The sequence below is a fragment of the Panthera onca genome, chromosome X, assembly GCF_046562875.1.
Source record: "Panthera onca isolate mPanOnc1 chromosome X, mPanOnc1 haplotype 2, whole genome shotgun sequence".
Taxonomy (NCBI): Eukaryota; Metazoa; Chordata; class Mammalia; order Carnivora; family Felidae; genus Panthera; species Panthera onca.
This window is the reverse complement of record NC_138357.1, coordinates 69,446,724-69,466,404: the sequence shown is the minus strand read 5'-3', so window position 1 is coordinate 69,466,404 and position 19,681 is coordinate 69,446,724. Positions and strand designations below refer to the sequence as shown.

The following is a 19,681-nucleotide window of genomic DNA, read 5'->3' as shown; positions in this document are numbered from 1 at the left end:
GATAGCATGATATATTGATCGTTACTACAAATGCAGCTCATAACCTGACTGCAGGTAAGGAGACAAACATATAAAATAGAGTAGTCCGGGACAATTAGTAGAGGGCATCCAGAAAAGGTGAAGTTATATTCTCTGTTTGTCAGGGAGAAATGTATGCTATACATCTTAGGATTCTCTTCTAAAGTTAAAAAAAAAGTTTGCATGTGGTGTAAACCCTCAGCTCATTGAGAAAACTCAGCTATTCAGAAGACAACAGCTTTTGTAGTTCCTGGGAGGGGTGGAAAATCCTTATTGATTTGGAAATGAAGTGTGGGTGTGTTTTTTTGGGTTTTTTTTTGGATCCCTTGTTTTCTACAAAACAGTAGGTTAAATGATAGTGAAGTTTTCATTGTTTAGATTGGTATCAATATCAGTAGTACTGTTGGGAAACGGCAATAAGCTGAAATACAGTGGGAGCAGATCTAGGGGGACATATTTTCCTGAGGTGATGGCCAATAGTATAAAACAGTTTTCAGTGTGTGGGCTTCTCAGGGGAATTGCAAAGTGGAAAAATATTTTCAGAATAGTACTAAGTTGTTACTTTCACTTTTACTGTGTTGGCATCTGTACTAATGGTGTCAAAGCAGCAGAAAATAAATCTACTTCTGCCTGAGTACAGAGTTAGTGGTACCAAACTGTAGCAGTAGTCATTGTCTTCTTCACCATGCACTTGTACTAAAAAAAAAAACAACAAAAAAAACAAAAAAAAAACCCCACAATTTTTCTTAAAAAATGTTTTTGAGCAATAAATGTTACTAATTATATTAAACATAGACCCTTGAATACATGTCTTAATATAGTGTAATAAAAAGGGAAGTAAGCCCAAATCACTTCTGTAAATTGAGTTATGGTATTTGCCTTGAGAAACATGACCTGTAATATAAAAAACAGTGTTACTCGCTTTTTTCACTTACAACAGTTACTTAGCAGAATAACTGATAGACAAACAGTGGTTTTTTATAATTGGATATTAGGCATATTTTTTTCCTAAATAAATAAGTGAGCTTATCCCTTCAAGGAAAACAACTGATAGTATTTGTTGCTCATTTAAAATTTTAGCTTACAAACAAATTTTAGAATGTTTGTAAACTTAAATCCACCTGTGTGAGCTTTATAGCTTTCACTGATACTTAAAAGACTTTTATGATGACAGAACTTAATGAACATGATTTTTAAAATATTGTCCAATGAAATATGCCAACATTTTGAAGATCTGTATTACTCAGTGAACCAATATTTTCTTTTTTTAATATGAAATTTATTGTCAAATTTGTTTCCATACAACACCAAGTGCCCTCCTCAGTACCCATCACCCACCCTCCACTCCCTCCCACCCCCCGTCTACCCTCAGTTTGTTCTCAGTTTTTAAGAGTCCCTTATGCTTCGGCTCTCTCCCTCTCTAACCTCTTCTTTTTTTTTTTTCTTCCCCTCCCCCATGAACTTCTGTTAAGTTTCTCAGGATCCACATAAGAGTGAAAACATATGGTGTCTGTCTTTTTCTGTATGACTTATTTCACTTAGCATAACACTCTCCAGTTCCATCCACGTTGCTACAAAAGGCCATATTTCATTCTTTCTCATTGCCACGTAGTATTCCATTGTGTATATAAACCACAATTTCTTTATCCATTCATCCGTTGATGGACATTTAGGCTCTTTCCACAATTTGGCTATTGTTGAGAGTGCTGCTATAAACATTGGGGTACAAGTGCCCGTATGCATCAGCACTCCTGTATCTCTTGGGTAAATTCCTAGCAGTGCTATGCTGGGTCATAGGGTAGGTCTATTTTTAATTTTTTGAGGAACCTCCACACTGTTTTCCAGAGCGGCTGCACCAGTTTGCATTGCCACCAACAGTGCAGGAGGGTTCCCGTTTCTGCACATCCTCTCCAGCATCTATAGTCTCCTGATTTGTTCATTTTAGCTACTCTGACTGACATGAGGTGATATCTGAGTGTGGTTTTGATTTGTATTTCCCTGATGAGGAGCGACGTTGAGCATCTTTTCATGTGCCTGTTGGCCATCTGGATGTCTTCTTTAGAGAAGTGTCTCTTCATGTTTTCTGCCCATTTCTTCACTGGATTATTTGTTTTTCGGGTGTGGAGTTTGGTGAGCTCTTTATAGATTTTAGATACTAGCCCTTTGTCCGATATGTCATTTGCAAATATCTTTTCCCATTCCATTGGTTGCCTTTTAGTTTTGTTGATTGTTTCCTTTGCTGTGCAGAAGCTTTTTATCTTCATGAGGTCCCAATAGTTCATTTTTGCTTTTAATTCCCTTGCCTTTGAGGATGTGTCAAGTAAGAAATTGCTGCAGCTGAGGTCAGAGAGATTTTTTCCTGCTTTCTCCTCTAGGGTTTGGATGGTTTTCTGTCTCACATTCAGATCCTTTTTCCATTTTGAGTTTGTTTTTGTGAATGGTGTAAGAAAGGTGTCTAGTTTCATCCTTCTGCATGTTGCTGTCCAGTTCTCCCAGCACCGTTTGTTAAAGACACTGTCTTTTTTCCATTGGATATTCTTTCCTGCTTTGTCAAAGATTAGTTGGCCATACTTTTGTGGGTCTAGTTCTGGGGTTTCTATTCTATTCCATTGGTCTATGTGTCTGTTTTTGTGCCAATACCATGCTGTCTTGATGATGACAGCTTTGTAGTAGAAGCTAAAGTCTGGGATTGTGATGCCTCCTGCTTTGGTCGTCTCTTCAAAATTACTTTGGCTATTCGGGGCCTTTTGAGGTTCCATACAAATTTTAGGATTGCTTGTTCTACCTTTGAGAAGAATGCTGGTGCAATTCTGATTGGGATTGCATTGAATGTGTAGGTAGCTTTGGGTAGTATTGATATTTTAACAATATTTATTCTTCCAATCCATGAGCATGGAATGTTTTTCCATTTCTGTATATCTTCGTCAATTTCCTTCATAAGCTTTCTATAGTTTTCAGCATGCAGATCTTTTGCATCTTTGATAAGGTTTATTCCTAGGTATTTTATGCTTCTTGGGGCAATTGTGAATGGGATCAGTTTCTTTATTTGTCTTTCTGTTGCTTCATTATTAGTGTATAAGAATGCAGCTGATTTCTGTACATTGATTTTGTATCCTGCGAGTTTGCTGAATTCATGTATCAGTTCTAGCAGACTTTTGGTGGAGTCTGTCGGGTTTTCCACGTATAATATCATGTCATCTGCAAAAAGTGACAGCTTAACTTCATCTTTGCCCATTTTCATGCCTTTGATTTCCTTTTGTTGTCTGATTGCTGATGCTAGCACTTCCAACACGGTGTGAAACAACAGCGGTGAAAGTGGACAACCCTGACGTGTTCCTGATCTCAGGGAGAAAGCTCTCAGTTTTTCCCCATTGAGGATGATATTAGCAGTGGGCTTTTCATAAATGGCTTTTATGATGTTTAAGTATGTGCCTTCTATCCCGACTTTCTTGAAGGTTTTTATTAAGAAATGATGCTGAATTTTGTCAAATTCTTTTTCTGCATTGATTGACAGGATCATATGGTTCTTATCTTTTCTTTTATTAATGGGATGTATCACATTGATTGATTTGCCAATGTTGAACCAGCCCTGCATCCCAGGAATGAATCCCACTTGATCATGGTGAATAATTCTTTTTATATGCTGTTGAATTCGATTTGCTAGTATCTTATTAAGAATTTTTGCATCCATATTCATCAGGGATATTGGCCTGTAGTTCTCTTTTTTTACTGGATCTCTGTCTGGTTTAGGAATCAAAGTAATGCTGGCTTCATTGAATGAGTCTGGAAGTTTTCCTTCCCTTTCTATTTTTTGGAATAGCTTGAGAAGGATAGGTATTATCTCTGCTTTAAATGTCTGGTAGAATTCCCCGGGGAAGCCATCTGGTCATGGACTCTTATTTGTTGGGAGATTTTTGATAACTGATTCAATTTTTTTCACTGTTATGGGTCTGTTCAAGCTTTATATTTCTTCCTGTTTGAGTTTTGGAAGAGTGTGGGTGTTTAGGAATTTGTCCATTTCTTCCGGGTTGTCCAGTTTATTGGCATATAATTTTTCATAGTATTCTCTGATAATTGCTTGTATTTCTGAGGGATTGGTTGTAATAATTCCATTTTCATTCACGATTTTATCTATTTGGGTCATCTCCCTTTTCTTTTTGAGAAGCCTAGCTGGAGGTTTATCAATTCTGTTTATTTTTGCAAAAAACCAACTCTTGGTTTCATTGATCTGCTCTACAGTTTTTTTTTAGATTCTATATTGTTTATTTCTGCTATGATCTTTATTATTTCTCTTCTTCTGCTGGGCTTGGGGTGTCTTTGCTGCTCTGCTTCTATTTCCTTTAGGTGTGCTGTTAGATTTTGTATTTGGGATTTTTCTTGTTTCTTGAGATAGGCCTGGATTGCAATGTATTTTCCTCTCAGGACTGCCTTCACTGCATCCCAAAGAGTTTGGGTTGTTGTATTTTCCTTTTCATTTGTTTCCATATATTTTTTAATTTCTTCTCTAATTGCCTGGTTGACCCATAAATTCTTTAGTAGAGTGTTCTTTAACCTCCATGTTTTTGGAGGTTTTCCAGACTTTTTCCTGTGGTTGATTTCAAGCTTCATAGCATTGTGGTCTGAAAGTGCACATGGTTTGATCTCAATTCTTGTATACGTATGAAGGGCTGTTTTGTGACCCAATATGTGATCTGTCTTGGAGAATGTTCCATGTGCACTCGAGAGGAAAGCATATTCTTTTGCCTTGGGATGCAGAGTTCTAAATAGATCTGTCAAGTCCATCTGATCCAATGTATCATTCAGGGCCCTTGTTTCTTTATTGATCCTGTGTCTAGGTGATCTATCCATTGTTGTAAGTGGAGTATTAAGGTCCCCTGCAATTACCACATTCTTATCAATAAGGTTGCTTATGTTTATGAGTAATTGTTTTATATACTTGGGGGCTCCGGTATTTGGCGCATAGACATTTATAATTGTTAGCTCTTCCTGATGGATAGACCCTGTAATTTTTATATAATGCCCTTCTTCATCTCTTGTTATAGGCTTTAATTTAAAGTCTAGTTTGACTGATATAAGTATGGCTACTCCAGCTTTCTTTTGGCTTCCAGTGGCATGATAAATAGTTCTCCATCCCCTCACTTTCAATCTGAAGGTGTCCTCAGGTCTAAAATGAGTCTCTTGTAGACAGCAAATAGATGGGTCTTGTTTTTTTATCCATTCTGATACCCTATGTCTTTTGGTTGGAGCATTTAGTCCATTTACATTCAGTGTTATTATAGAAAGATATGGGTTTAGAGTCATTGTGATGTCTGTAGGTTTCATGCTTGTAGCGATGTCTCTGGTACTTTGTCTCACAGAATCCCCCTTAGGATCTCTTGTAGGGCTGGTTTAGTGGTGATGAATTCCTTCAGTTTTTGTTTGTTTGGGAAGACCTTTATCTCTCCTTCTATTCTAAATGACAGACTTGCTGGATAAAGGATTCTCGGCTCCATAATTTTTCTGTTCATCACATTGAAGATTTCCTGCCATTCCTTTCTGGCCTGCCAAGTTTCAGTAGATAGATCTGTCACGAGTCTTATCGGTCTCCCTGTATATGTTAGAGCATGTTTATCCCTTGCTGCTTTCAGAATTTTCTCTTCATCCTTGTATTTTGCCAGTTTGACTATGATATGTTGTGCAGAAGGTCGATTCAAGTTACGTCTGAAGGGAGTTCTCTGTGCCTCTTGGATCTCAATGCCTTTTTCCTTTCCCAGATCAGGGAAGTTCTCAGGTATGATTTCTTCAAGTACACCTTCAGCACCTTCCCCTCTCTCTTCCTCCTCTGAAATCCCAATTATGTGTGTATTATTGTGTTTAATTGTGTCAGTTCTCTAATTTTCCCCTCATACTCCTGGATTTTTTTATCTCTCTTTTTCTCAGCTTCCTCTTTTTCCATAATTTTATCTTCTAATTCACCTATTCTCTCCTCTGCCTCTTCAATCCGAGCTGTGGCCGCCTCCATCATATTTTGCAGCTCATTTATAGCATTTTTTAGCTCCTCCTGACTGTTTCTTAGTCCCTTGATCTCTGTAGTAATAGATTCTCTGCTGTCCTCTATACTGTTTTCAAGCCCAGCGATTAATTTTATGACTATTATTTTAAAAAACATTTTCTGTTACATTGCTTAAATCGTTTTTGATCAGTTCGTTAGCTGTCACTACTTTCTGGAGTGTCTTTTGAGGAGAATTCTTCCGTTTCGTCATTTTGGATAGTCCCTGGAGTGGCGCAGAACTGCAGGGCTCTTCCTCTGTGCTGTCTGGAGTAACTTGTGTTGGTGGGCGGGGCTGCAGTTAGTCCTGATGTCTGCCCTAGTCCACTGCTGGGGCCACAGTCAGCCTGGTGTGTATCTTCTCCTCCCCTCTCCCAGAGGCAGGACTCACTGTGGAGTGGTGTGTCCCCTGTCTGGGCTACTTGCACACTGCCAGGCTTGTGGTGCTGCTTCGATGGGATCTGGCGTATTAGCTGGGGTGGATCCGCAAGGTGCATAGGGGCAGGAGGGGCAGACTCCGCTTGCTTTGCCTTCGGTGGTCTGCTTTGGGAGGAGCCCTGTGGCACCAGGAGGGAGGCATACCCGTTGGAAGGATGGATCCACAGAAGCACAGTCTTGGGTGTTTGCACGGTGCAAGCAAGTTCCGTGACGGGAACTGGTTCCCTTTGGTAGTTTGGCTGGGGGGTGGGTGAGGGAGATGGCGCTTCCCAGTGCTTTTGTTCCCCGCCAAGCTGGGCTCTGTCCTCCGGGGCTCAACAACTCTCCCTCCCATTGTCCTCTAGCCCTCCCGCTCTCCGTGCAGAGCTGTTGACCTATAACATTCCAGATGTTAAAGTCCCGCTGGCTGTCAGAACACACTCCGTCTGGCCCCTCCACTTTTGCAAGCCAGACTCGGGGCCTCTGCCTGGCCGGGCGGGCTCCCCCTCCACTGCCCCAGCTCCCTCCCACCAGTCCATGGAGCGCGCACCGCCTCTCTGCCCTTCCTACCCTCCGCCGTGGGCCTCTCGTCTACGCTTGGCTCCGGAGAGTCCATTCTGCTATTCTTCTGGTGGTTTTCTGGGTTATTTACGCAGATGTGGGTGGAATCTAAGTGGTCAGCAGGATGTGGTGAGTCCAGTGTCCTCTTATACCGCCATCTTCCTGAGCCAATATTTTCCAAATGATCCTTGTAGGATGTTCCATAATCATGCATGGATCAAATATTCATTGAAAGAGCAAGACAGACCAGTGGGTTTTAATATAACAGGGTATGAAAAGTTACATTTTTAGATTCAACATTACAACTAATCTTTGGGAAACTACCACTTTTTGGGTTTTGGTATAGTACCATTGAAGAATATTCATAATTTTTTGAAAGGATATTAATGTATTTATTTTTCAACTACATATCAGGCAGGATTTTATACATTTCCACCCAAGCAAAACATTTCATAATAGTTTGAATGCAGAAGCGTATATGAGGTCTAGTTCTCTTCTATGAAACTAAGGATTAAGGAGAATTGCAAGAATGTATACATGTATATAAAACAATGTCATTCATCACTAAGGTTATTTGGTTTTGAAAATATCATTTTCCACAAGAATTTGTTATGTATGTAATATATTAGGGTTAGGGTTATAAATAAATCATTAACCATTTTAATCAAAGTTAACTAATCAAATCATTAAATTGATGATTATATTATTAATAGATATTTTAAACACGTATGTAAATTATTAAATTATTTTAGTAAGTAAATTAACTAAAGCTCTTTGGGTTCTCAATAGTTCTAAGAGTATAAACTCTTGAAAAGCTTTAAAACCACTGGTCTAAAGTGCATGTTTGGGATTGGGGACAAGGTATAAGTCGGATCTAGCCTGGCATTCAGGGGGATGGGATCCAAATTGGTAGGTAGAGCATTTCAGCAGAAAAGTTCTCGGTAGGTATGTTACTCAGGCAGATGGATACTAGCACATTATCCTCCCTTGGTGGTTGGTTTAGATGGTGTAGGACCCAAACCAAAGGATTGAGATACAGGGCAAGATTCCTAACAGTCTTATCAGATTGAGAATAGGAGGTTAGAGGAAAGCTCCATTTTTGTGAAATCATAGGTTGTCAGGGCTCACCTTTGTCATACTACATATCAGGTTTTTGTAGTGAAGTAGTTTCAGTTTTACCCATTGGTAAGGGGTAGAACTCCAGAATTAATCCTTTTGCAGTCAGTGCCCAGCCTCAGAGACTCCAGCTGATTAAGTTGCAATTTTATACTAGATGGCTACCTAAGCTGTTTATTTATAGTAATGTTTGGACTTAGGGAATGCACTATTCCTTTGTATTTAGAAGTCTCCCCATCCCCATCTTCTTGTGCATCTTTTAAATGATCCTTAACTTTATGTAAAATGTAATTTATAAGTTAACTAAACAACAGTTTAATGTACCAGTGAACTAATGGCACATATTCCAGATGCAGATGTACTTCTTATGATTTAAATTTAAAAATAAAATCTGGGGTGCCTGAGTGGCTCAGTCGGTTAAGCAGCTGACTTCAGCTCAGGTCATGATCTCACGGTTTGTGAGTTCAAGCCCTGCATCAGGCTCTGTGCTGACAGCTGAGAGCCTGGAGCCTGCTTCAGATTTAGTGTCTACCTCTCTCTCTGCCTCTCCCCTGCTCATGTGCTCTCTTGCTCTCTGTCTCTCTCAAAAATAGCATTTGGGGCGCCTGGGTGGCGCAGTCGGTTAAGCGTCCGACTTCAGCCAGGTCACGATCTCGCGGTCCGTGAGTTTGAGCCCCGCGTCAGGCTCTGGGCTGATGGCTCGGAGCCTGGAGCCTGTTTCCGATTCTGTGTCTCCCTCTCTCTCTGCCCCTCCCCCGTTCATGCTCTGTCTCTCTCTGTCCCAAAAATAAATAAAAAAAAAAAAAAGTTGAAAAAAAAAAATAGCATTTAAAAAATTATTAAAAATAAAAGCTCTACCAGAGAGTTGTACAGTTTTATAAGGTTGTTTAAACAAAAAATACAGTTGTCTGATTTCCCTCACCCCTGAATTTTCCATTTTCAAAGGTAAACAGATGATGTTGAAATTTCAGTTGATTCTTCTGTTAGATCTGCTTATCTAAATAATATGCTAGTAGAGTTTATTTTTAAGTTTTAGCCATTATCTATTGACTGACCACCCTGGATTATAAAGATTTAACTTCTTTCATACACATACCCTTCAATCCCCCACCCTGAATTCAGCTATCTGAATACATACTCAACTGCTAGTCATTTCCATTATCTTAATATCTTTATATCATGATTTTTATTTTCCCACTATGCAGTGTCTAGTTTTTAAAATTTTATTTAGGTTTACTGAAGTGTAATTTAAATAATGTAAAATTCACCCTCTTTAGTTTTATACTTATATGAGTTTTCACAAAGGGATTTTACAGTATAACTATCACTATAATCAAGGTATAGAATTGTTTCACAGCCTAAAAAATTTCTCTCCTGATCCTTTGTAGTTAGCCGTTTTCCCTCATTCTCTAATAATCTAGTACTGTTTGTGAAAAGCCTGTTTTTTTCTTTGAACTCTTTTACATCAGTGCCACAAATTAATTGACCATATATGTGTGGGTCTGTTTCTAGATATGGTATTTTGTTCCACTGATCTACGTGTCTTATATTTTGCTAACATAGCATAATATGTTGTGAAATCAGTCTTGAAAACAGGTAGTGTGAGTGCTCCAACTTTAGTGTTTTTAGGGTTTTTTTTGGTGTGTGTGTGTGTGTTTCTCCTCCTTAGCCCCTGGCAACCACTGATCTTTTTATAGTCTCCATGGTTTTGTCTTTCTAGAATGTCAGATAGATGGAATCATACAGTATGCAGTTTTTTCAGATTGACTTCTTTCACTTAGTAATATGCATTTAAGGTTCCTGTTTGTCTTTTCATGGCTTGATAACTCATCTCTTTTTAGTGCTGAATATTCCATTATTTCGTGTACCAGTTCATTCACTTACAGAGGGACGTCTTGATTGCTTCCAAGTTTTGGCAATTAATGAATAAAGCTGCTATAAATATCTATGTGCAGGTTATTGTGTGGATACAAGTTTTCAACTCCTTTAGGTAAATACCAAGAAGTATGATAATTGGATCCTGTTATAAGAGTATGTTTAGTTTTGTAACAAACTGCCAAACTGTCTTATAAAGTGGCTGTACCATTTTGCATCCCCACTAGCAATGAATGAGAGTTCCTGTTGTTCCATACCCTCTCTAGCATTTGGTATTGTCAGAATTCCAGATTTTGATCATTGTAATAGGTATATAGTGGTATCTCATTGTTACTTTAATTTGTTTCCTGATGATACGTTGTGGAGCATCTTATACGATTATTTGCCATCTGTATATCTTTGGTTAGGTGTGTCTGTTCAGGTGTTTTGCACATTTTTTAATTGGGTTTCCATGTTGCGTTTTAAGTGTGTTTGTATATTTTGGATAACAGTCTTTTATCAATTAATGTCTTTACGGATATTTTTCCTTCACTTTTTTTTTGATAGTGTCTTTTGCAGAGCAGAAGTTTTGAATTTTAATGAAGTCCAACATATCAATTTTTTTTTCATGGATCTTACCTTTGGTGTTATATCTAGAAAGTCCTCACCATACACAAGTTCATCTAGATTTTCCTGTGTTGTAGGAATTTCATAGTTTCACATTTTATATTTAGGTTTGTGATCCATTTTGAGTTAATTTTTGTGAATGCTGTGTCTAGATTAATTTTACTGCATGTGGATGTCCACTTATTCAGTCACCATTTATGGATAAGACTCTTTTTTCTTTATTACCTTTGCTTCTTTGTCAAAGTTCAATTGAATATATATGTGAGTCTATTTCTGGGCTTAGGCTCTCTATTCTGTTTTGTTGATCAATTTGTCTATTCCTTCACCAATAGCACAGTGTCTTCATTACGGTAGCTTTATAGCAAATCTTGAAGTCAGTGTCAGTCCTATATTTTTCTTTTTCAGTATTGCATTGGCTATCTTGAACCTTTTACTTCTCCATATAAAAAATGTAATCAGTTTGCTGATATCCACAGAATAATTTTCTGGGATTCTGATTGGAATTACATTGAGTACGTTGAAACAAATTGGGAAGAACTGACATCTTGGCAATACAGATGATGCCCAAGTTATGATACCTCAACTTAGATTTTTCAACTTCATGGTGGTGGAAAAGTGCAATTGTACTCCAGATTTTGAATTTTGATCTTTTTCCCGGCTAGCAGCATCCAGTATGATACTCTCTTGTGATGCTGAGCAGTGGCAGTGAGCTGTAGTGCCCAGTCAGCCATGAGATCATGAGCGTAAACAACCAACACACTTAAAACCATTCTGTACCCATACAGCCATTTTGTTTTTCATTTTCAGTACATTATTCAATAAATTACATGAGATATTCAGCACTTCATTTTTTTTTAAGTTTATTCTGAGAGAGAGAGAGAGAGAGAGAGAGAGAGAGAGAGAGAGAGAAAATGAATCCCAAGCAGGCTCCAGGCTCCATGTGCACCATCAGCGTGGCGCCCAGTGTGGGGCTCTAACTCTTGAATGCATGAGATCGTGACCTGATCTGAAATCAAAAGTCTGACACTTAACTAACTGAGCCACCAGCACCCCAATATTCAGCACTTTAGTTATAAAATGGGCTTTGTGTTAGATGATTTTTGCCCAACTTTAGGCTAGTATAAGTGTTCTGAGCATGTTTAAAGTAGACTAGGCTAAGGAATAATGTTCAGTCGGCTAGATGCATTAAATGTATTTTCAACTTACATTTTCAATTTACGATGGGGTTTTTTGGGACATAACCTCGTCATGAGCTGAGAAAGATTAGCATTTAGACTTCCTATCTATGAACATGGAATGTGTTTCCATTTTTTAGTCCTTTGATTTCTGTCATCAGGGTTTTGTAGTTTTCCTCATATAAATCTTGTATATATTTTATTAGATTTATACCTAAGTATTTAATTTCGGGGGGTGTAAATGTAAACAGTATTGTGTTTTTAACTTCAAATTCCACTATTTATTGCTGGTATGTAGGAAAACCGTTGATTTTTGTATATTAATCCTATTTTCTGCAACCTTGGTATAATTGCTTATTAGTTCCACTTTGGGTTTTTGTTTTTGTTTTTTATTTTAATTCAAGTTAGTTAACATACAGTGTAGTTCTGGCTTCAGGAGTAGAAATCAGTGATTCATCTCTTACGTATGATACCCAGTGCTAATCCTGAAAGGTGACCTCCTTAATGTCCATCACCCATTTAACTCATTCCCCCACCCACCTCCCCTTCAGCAACTCTCAGTTTGTTTTCTGCAATTAAGAGTCTCTTATGGTTTGCCTCCCTCTTTGTTCTTATCTTATTTTTCCTTCCCTTCCTCTATATTCTTCTGTTGAATTTCTCAAATTCCACATGAGTGAAATCATATAATTCTGTTTTTCTCTGACTTATTTTGCTTAACATAATACCCTCTAGTTTCATCCATGTTGTTGCAAATGGCAAGATTTCATTATTTTTCATCTCCAAGTAGTATTCCATTGTATATATATACCACATCTTTTATCCATTCATCATCCGATTAACACTTGGGCTCTTTCTGTAATTAGGTTATTGTTGATAGCGCTGCTACAAACATTGGTGTGTGTGCCACTTTGAATCAGCATTTTTGTATCCTTTGGATATATTCCTAGTAGTGCAATTGCTAGCTCGTAAGGTAGCTCTATTTTTATTTGAGGAACCTCCATATTGTTTTCCAGAGTGGCTGAACCAGTTTGCATTTGCATCAGAGGTGCAAAAGGGTTCCCTTTCTCTGCATCCTCACCAACATCTCATGTTTCCTGAGTTTTAATTTTAGCCATTCTGACAGGTGTGAAGTGGTATCTCATGGTTTTGATTTGTATTTCTCTAATGATGAGTGATATAGAGCATCTTTCCTTGTGTCTGATAGCTATCTGGATTTTTTCCTTAGAAAACGGTCTATTCATGTCTTCTCTCCATTTCTTCACCAGATTATTTGTTTTTTGGGGTATTGAGTTTGGTAAGTTAACAGATTTTGGATACTAACCCTTTATCTGATATGTCATTTGCAAATATCTTTTCCCATTCCGGAGGTTGCCTTTTAGGTTTGTTGATTGTTTCCTTCAGTGTGCAGAAGCTTTTTATCTTGATGAGGTCCCAATAGTTCATTTTTGCTATTATTTCCCTTGCCTCCAAAGACACGTTAAGTAAGAAGTTGCTGCAGCTGAGGTCAGAGAGGTTGCTGCCTGATTTCTTCTGTAGGATTTTGATGGTTTCCTGTCTCACATTTAGGTCTTTCATCCATTTTGCATTTATTTTTGTGTATGGTATAAGAAAGTGGTCCAGTTTCATTCTTCTGCATGTTGCTATCCAGTTCTCCCGACACCATTTGCTAAAGAGACTTTCTTCCATTGGATACTCTTTCCTGCCTTGTTGAAGGTTAGTTGGGTTCTCTATTCTATTAGTCTGTGTGTCTGTTTTTGTGCCAATACCATACTGTCTTGACAATTACAGCTTTGTAATACAGGCTAAATTCTGGGATTGTGATGCCTCTTCCAGCTTTGGTTCTCTCCTTCAACATTACTTTGATTATTCAGGGTCTTTTTGGTTCTATACAAATTTTAGGATTCTTTGTTCTAGCTCTGTGAAGAATGCTGGTAATATTTCAATAAAGATTGCATGGCATGTTGTAGGTTGCTTTGGTAGCATTGACATTTTAACAATATCTTCCAGTCCATGAGCATGGAATATTTTTCCATTTCTTTGTGTCTTCTTCAATTTCTTTCATAAGCTTTCTGTAGTTTTCAGCGTACAGATCTTCTACCTCTTTGGTTAGGCTTATTCCTGGGTATCTTCTGGTTTTTGGTTGTAAAGTAATCGATTATGTGGGATCGGTTTCTTGATTTCTCTTTCTGCTGCTTCATTATTGGTATATAGAAATGCAGCCAATTTCAGTACATTGATTTTATATCCAGTGACTTTCCTGAATTCATGTATCAACTCTCACAGATTTTTGGTGGAGTCTTTTGGGTTTTCCATGTAGACTATCATGTCATCTGTGAAGAGTGAAAGTTTGACTTCTTCCTTGCGTATTTGGATGCCTTTTAATACTTTTCGTTTGATGCTGAAGCTGCGACTTCTACCACTAGGTTGCCTCTGTCTTGTTCCTAATCTTAGGGGGAAAGCTCTCAGTTTTCCCCATTGAGAATGATATTAGCTGTGTGCCTTTCACATATGGCTTATATGATATTGAGGTACATTCCTTCTATCCCTACTTTCTTGAGGGTTTTTATTAAGAAAGGATGCTGTATTTTGTCAAATGCATTTTCTGCATCTATTGACAGAATCCTGTGGTTCTTACACATTTTTCTATTGTGATGTATCATGTTGATTGATTTGCAAATACAGAACCAGCCCTGCAGCCCAGGAATGAATCCTGCTTGATCATGGTGAATAATTCTTTTAATATACTGTTGAATTCGATTTGCTAGTATCTTGCTGAGACACTTTGCATCCATGTTCATCAGGGATATTGGCCTATAATTCTTTTTAGTAGGCTCTTTGTCTGGTTTGGGAATGAAGGTAATGTTGTCTTCATAGAATGAGTCTAGAAGCTTTCTTTCTGTTTATATTTTTTGAAACAGAATGAGAAGAATAGGAGTTAACTCTTCTTTAAATGTCTGATAGAATTCCCCTAGGAAGCCATCTGGCCCAGAACTCTTACTTGTTGGGAATTTTTTGATAACTGATTCAATTTCTTCACTGGGTCTGTTCATATTTTCTACTTCTTCCTGTTTGAGTTTTGGTAGTGTGTGTCTAGGAATTTGTCCATTTCTTCCAGATTGTCCAGTTTGTTGGCATATAATTTTTCATAGTATTCTCTAATAATTGTTTGCATTTCTTTGGTGTTGGTTGTGGCCTCTCCTCTTTTATTCTTGTTTTTATCTATTTGGGTCCTCTCTTCTTTTTGAGAAGTCTGGCTAGGGGTGTATCAATTTTGTTCTTTCAAAAAACCAGCTCTTAGTTTCATTGATCTGGATTATATATTGATTTGGATTATATATCGTTTATTTCTGCTCTAATCATTATTTCCCTTATTTTGCTGGCTTTGGGCTTTATTTGCTGCTTTCTAACTCCTTTTGGTATGAGGTTAGGTTGAGTATTTGGGATCTTTCTTGCTTCTTGAGATAGGCCTGAATTGCAATATGCTTCCCTCTTAGGACTGTGTTTGCTGCATCCCAGAGAGTTTGGACTGTCTTGTTTTCATTTTCATTTGCTTCCATGTATTTTTTTAAATTCTTTAATTTCCTGGTTAACCCATTCATTCTTTAGTAGGATGTTCTTTAACTTCCATGTGTTTGAGGACTTTCCAAATTTTTTCTTGTGGTTTCAAGTTTCATAGAATTGTGATCTAAAAATATGTATGGTATGACTTCAGTCTTTTTGCACCTGTTGAGGACTGATTTATGATCCAATATGTGATTTAATCTAGGGAATGTTTCATCTGCACTTGAGGAGAATGTGTATTCTGCTGCTTTAGGATGAAATGTTCTGAGTAAATCTGTTAAGTCCGTATGGTCCAATGTGTCATTCAGATCCATTGTTTCCTTGTTGATTTACTGCTTAGATGATCTGTCCATTGTTGTAAGTGGAGTATTAATGTTTCCTACAATTACGGTATTATTATCAATGAGTTTGCTTACATTTGTGATTAATTGATTTATATATTGGGGGTCCCAAGTGGGGGCATAAATATTTATAATTGTTAGCTCTTCTTGATGGATAGACCCCTTAGTTATGATATAATGCCCTTCTTTATCTCTATAGTTTTGTTTTAAAATGTACTTTGATATAAGTATGGCTACTCCAGCTTTTTTTGACATCTAGTAGCATATTAGGTGGTTTTCCATCCCCTCACTTTCAATGTGCAGGTGTCCTCAGGTCTAAAATGAGTCTCTTGTAGACAGTATATAGATGGATCTTGTGTGTGTGTGTGTGTGTGTGTGTGTGTGTGTGTGTGTGTGTGTGTGTTTTAATCCATTCTGGTACCCTGTGTCTTTTGATTGGGGCATTTATTCCGTTTACATTCAGAGTGATTATTGAAAGATAAGGACTTCGTGCCAATGTGTTGTCTGTAGGTTTCATGTTTGTGGTGATGTTTTCTAGTTCTTTGTAGTCTTTGCTGCTTTTCACTTACAGAGTCCCTCTTAGAAAAAAAAAAAATAGTTGTCTGTTGGTACTTGGGGCTGGTGGCTGTGCTGGTCTGGAGGAGAGGCCAGCTACATTGGGTCTGTCAGTCTTACTCCAGAAAGTAAGCAGTTGCCAGGCATGGAGGGGCACGGTTTGGTGTAAGCAGGTCCCACCGCTATTGGGGGCTTCTGTGCTCCTCTCTAAAGTCCCACTGTTTGATGTTGGGGGGAAAATGGTGTCACCACATTCTTTCCTCTCTGGACTGGGAATCTCAATCCACCCTGTTCAGGCAGCCCTAACAGAATAGCAAGGGTGGTCAGCTTGCCCTGTGCCACAGTTCTCCTGAGCCTTCTTCTTGATGCTTGGCTGGGATTCAAAACCCCATTTCTTAAGGGCCCTGGCACCACATGGATCTACTCCCCTGCTCCGGAGTAGAGCCTCTCCACCCTACTGATGAAAGGTCTGTGGCTGACCTGCAGAGTCTTTTTGTCCTTGGGGAGGCAATAAACCCTCTTCCCAAAGTACACCAGGAAGTGTACTGCTCTCTCCCATTGCGACCTGGAGATCACTACACTACACTGTGCACTCCGGAACCAACTTCCTCCCCAACAAGGAGTGAGTGCTAAGTCTCTCCTCTGGGTTTTGTTTTAGCTAGCTTCTAGTTTTCCTAAATGACTATGGCACCTTCAGGTTAAGTTTTTCCTTTGTGCTATGTGTCAGAGAATGTCTCTTTCAACATTAGTGTTCCTCTCATCTACAAAAATATCTTTAAAAAATCTTAAAAAGAGCTTGCTGGGATTTCGATTGGAATGGCATTGAATCTATAGATGAATTTGGGGAGATTTGATATCTTATTGAGTCTTCTAATTCATAGGCATAGTATTTCTCCCTGTTTATTTAGATCTATTTTTGATTTATTTCTTTAATATTTTGTTTCCACATATAGTTCTTGCATACATTTTGTTAGATTTATACATAAGAACTTTATTTTTGGAGGTGCTATTATAAATTTTATTATTTTTTTCATTTCAAATTCCATTTATAGCCACATATAGGAATATGATTGACTTGTCTATTGACCTTATATTCTGCTACCTTGCTGAACTCACTTTTTCATTCTAAGAGGGGTTTTTTGGTTTTTTTTTTTTGAGAGAGGACACAAGTGAGTGAGGGGCAGAGAGAGAGAGAGAGAGAGAGAGAGAATCTCAGGAGGGGCAGAGAGAGAGAGGGAAGCAGGGCTCACCTGAAGCGGATCTCGTGTTTTACCTTGAAGCGGGGCTCAAGCTCACCCGAAGTGAGGTTCGAGCTTACCTGAAGTGGGGCTCAAACTCATGAACCATGAGATCATGACCTGAGCCGAAGTCAGATGCTTAACAACTGAGCCACCCAGGCACCCTAAGAGGGCCTTTTATTTTGATAGATTATTTTAGATTTTTCAGATAGACAGTAATCTTTCTTGCAACTTAAATAAATTTTTTCTGTTCCAACACATGTGCCTTATAATAGGTTTTCTTGCTTTATTAAACTGGTATGCCTTCCAGTACAATATGCAATAGGATAGAGAGGGCATACTTTCCTTTCTTTCCAGAGTTTGGTAACTGTAGGTCTTTTGTAGGTACCCTTTATTAGGTTAAGCACCACTCTATTTTTAGTGTTCTGGGAGTTTTTATCATGAAAGTATGTTGAATTTCTTAAGAGTCTTTTTCTAAATGTATTGAGATGATTTTATGGTCTTCTTCAAGTCGTTGATATAGAAATTCATTGATTTTTGAATGTTGAACTAACTTTATATTTCTTGAATGAAACCCACGTGATTGTGATATATATTTTTCATATTACACCATTTTATTTGCTAACATTCTGTGAAAATTTTTTAAATCTACATTTATTAGAGATACTGATTTGTAATTTTCTTTTCTGGTAGTATTTCTCTCTGGATTTGTAAACAGGGTAATACTGGCTTCATAATTGAGACATGTTCTCTCTTTTTCTTTTTAATGGAATTGGTTGTATAGAATTGGTATGACTTCTTACTTGTTTGGTAGAATTTAGGCATGAAGTTTTCTTCTTTATGAAACCTTTGCAACCTTTGCAAGTTTGTAACTTGCAATCCAATATTATTTACTGGGTATAGGGCTATTTGTTTTCTTGAGCGAGTTTTGGTGGTCTTTCAAATAATTGTTCATTTCATGTAATTTATCAAATTCGTGAGCAGATTTTTTTTGTAGTATTTCTGTATTTTAATGTCTTTGGCATTATTTGTGATACTAATGATTTATACCCCCCCCCACCTTTGGTCATCTGGCTATAAGTTTATCAATTATATTAATGTTTACAAATAACTAGCTTTTTGTTTTAGTGATTTTTTTTGGTATTGTTTTTGTTTTCAATACCTGCTGTTAATCTTTATTTCTTTTCTTTTGCTTGCTTTAGATTTGATTTCCTCTTTCTCTAGTTTTTTTTAATACAAGCTTTAGTTATACTGATTTTAGTTGTTATTGTCTAATATATTGATTTAATGCTATAGATTTTCCTGTTAGTACTGCTTTACTTGCATCCCACAGATTTTGATATATTGTATTTTCATTGTCTTTTTGTGTAATCCATGTTTGTATCTCCCTTAAGACTTTCTCTTTGATCTGTGTACTATTTAGAGGTTAGTTGTTTAATTTCCAATTATTTGGGAATTTTTCAGATACCTCTCTTTGTTGATTTCTAGTTTAATTTTATGTTCTGTGAATGCTCTTTGCATTATTATTATTTTTTTAATTCATTGAAATTTATTTTATAGACTAGAACATGATCTTTTTTGTTGAATGTTACACATCTGTATTCTAGAAGAATATGTATTCTGTTGTTTGGAGTATTCTGTAAGCATATCCAGGTGGTTGATAGTATTATACAGGACTTCCATATCTTTTAGGATTCTTCCGACTCTGTGTTACTCATTTTTGAGAGAGCAGTGTTGATATCTCAAACTCATTATGGATTTACCTGTTTATCTTTTCACATCTATAATTTATTTTCTTATGCATTATGAAAATCTTGCTAGGTACATGTGCACATGGAATTATGGCCTTGCCAGATGTTACCCCTTTATTTTTTCAAAATATTCCTCTTTATCCTCTGATATTATTTTTGGTTTTGATGTTGATGTTGTTTCAAATTAATACAAGTTCTCAACCTTTTTCTTTGGTTAATGTTACCATGTTATATCTTTCTTCATCTTTCTAGTTTTTAAAGAAAATGTTTATTTTTGTGAGAGAGAGAGAAAGAGGGAGTGCATTAGCGGGGGTGGGGTGGGGGAGGGGGGCGGACAAAGGATCTGAAGTAGGCTCTGTGCTGACAGCAGAGAGCCCGATGTGAGGCTTGAACTCATGAACCATGAAATGGTGACCTGAGCCGAAGCTGGACACTTAAC

The 19,681-nt window shown here is 37.6% G+C and overlaps 1 long non-coding RNA gene across 4 annotated transcripts in view; it reads left to right on the top strand.

The window, feature by feature from the left end:
- LOC145713887 (uncharacterized) overlaps positions 1–19,681 on the top strand; it is an 82,302-nt gene that overhangs the window by 31,663 nt on the left and 30,958 nt on the right. The window lies entirely within an intron of this gene.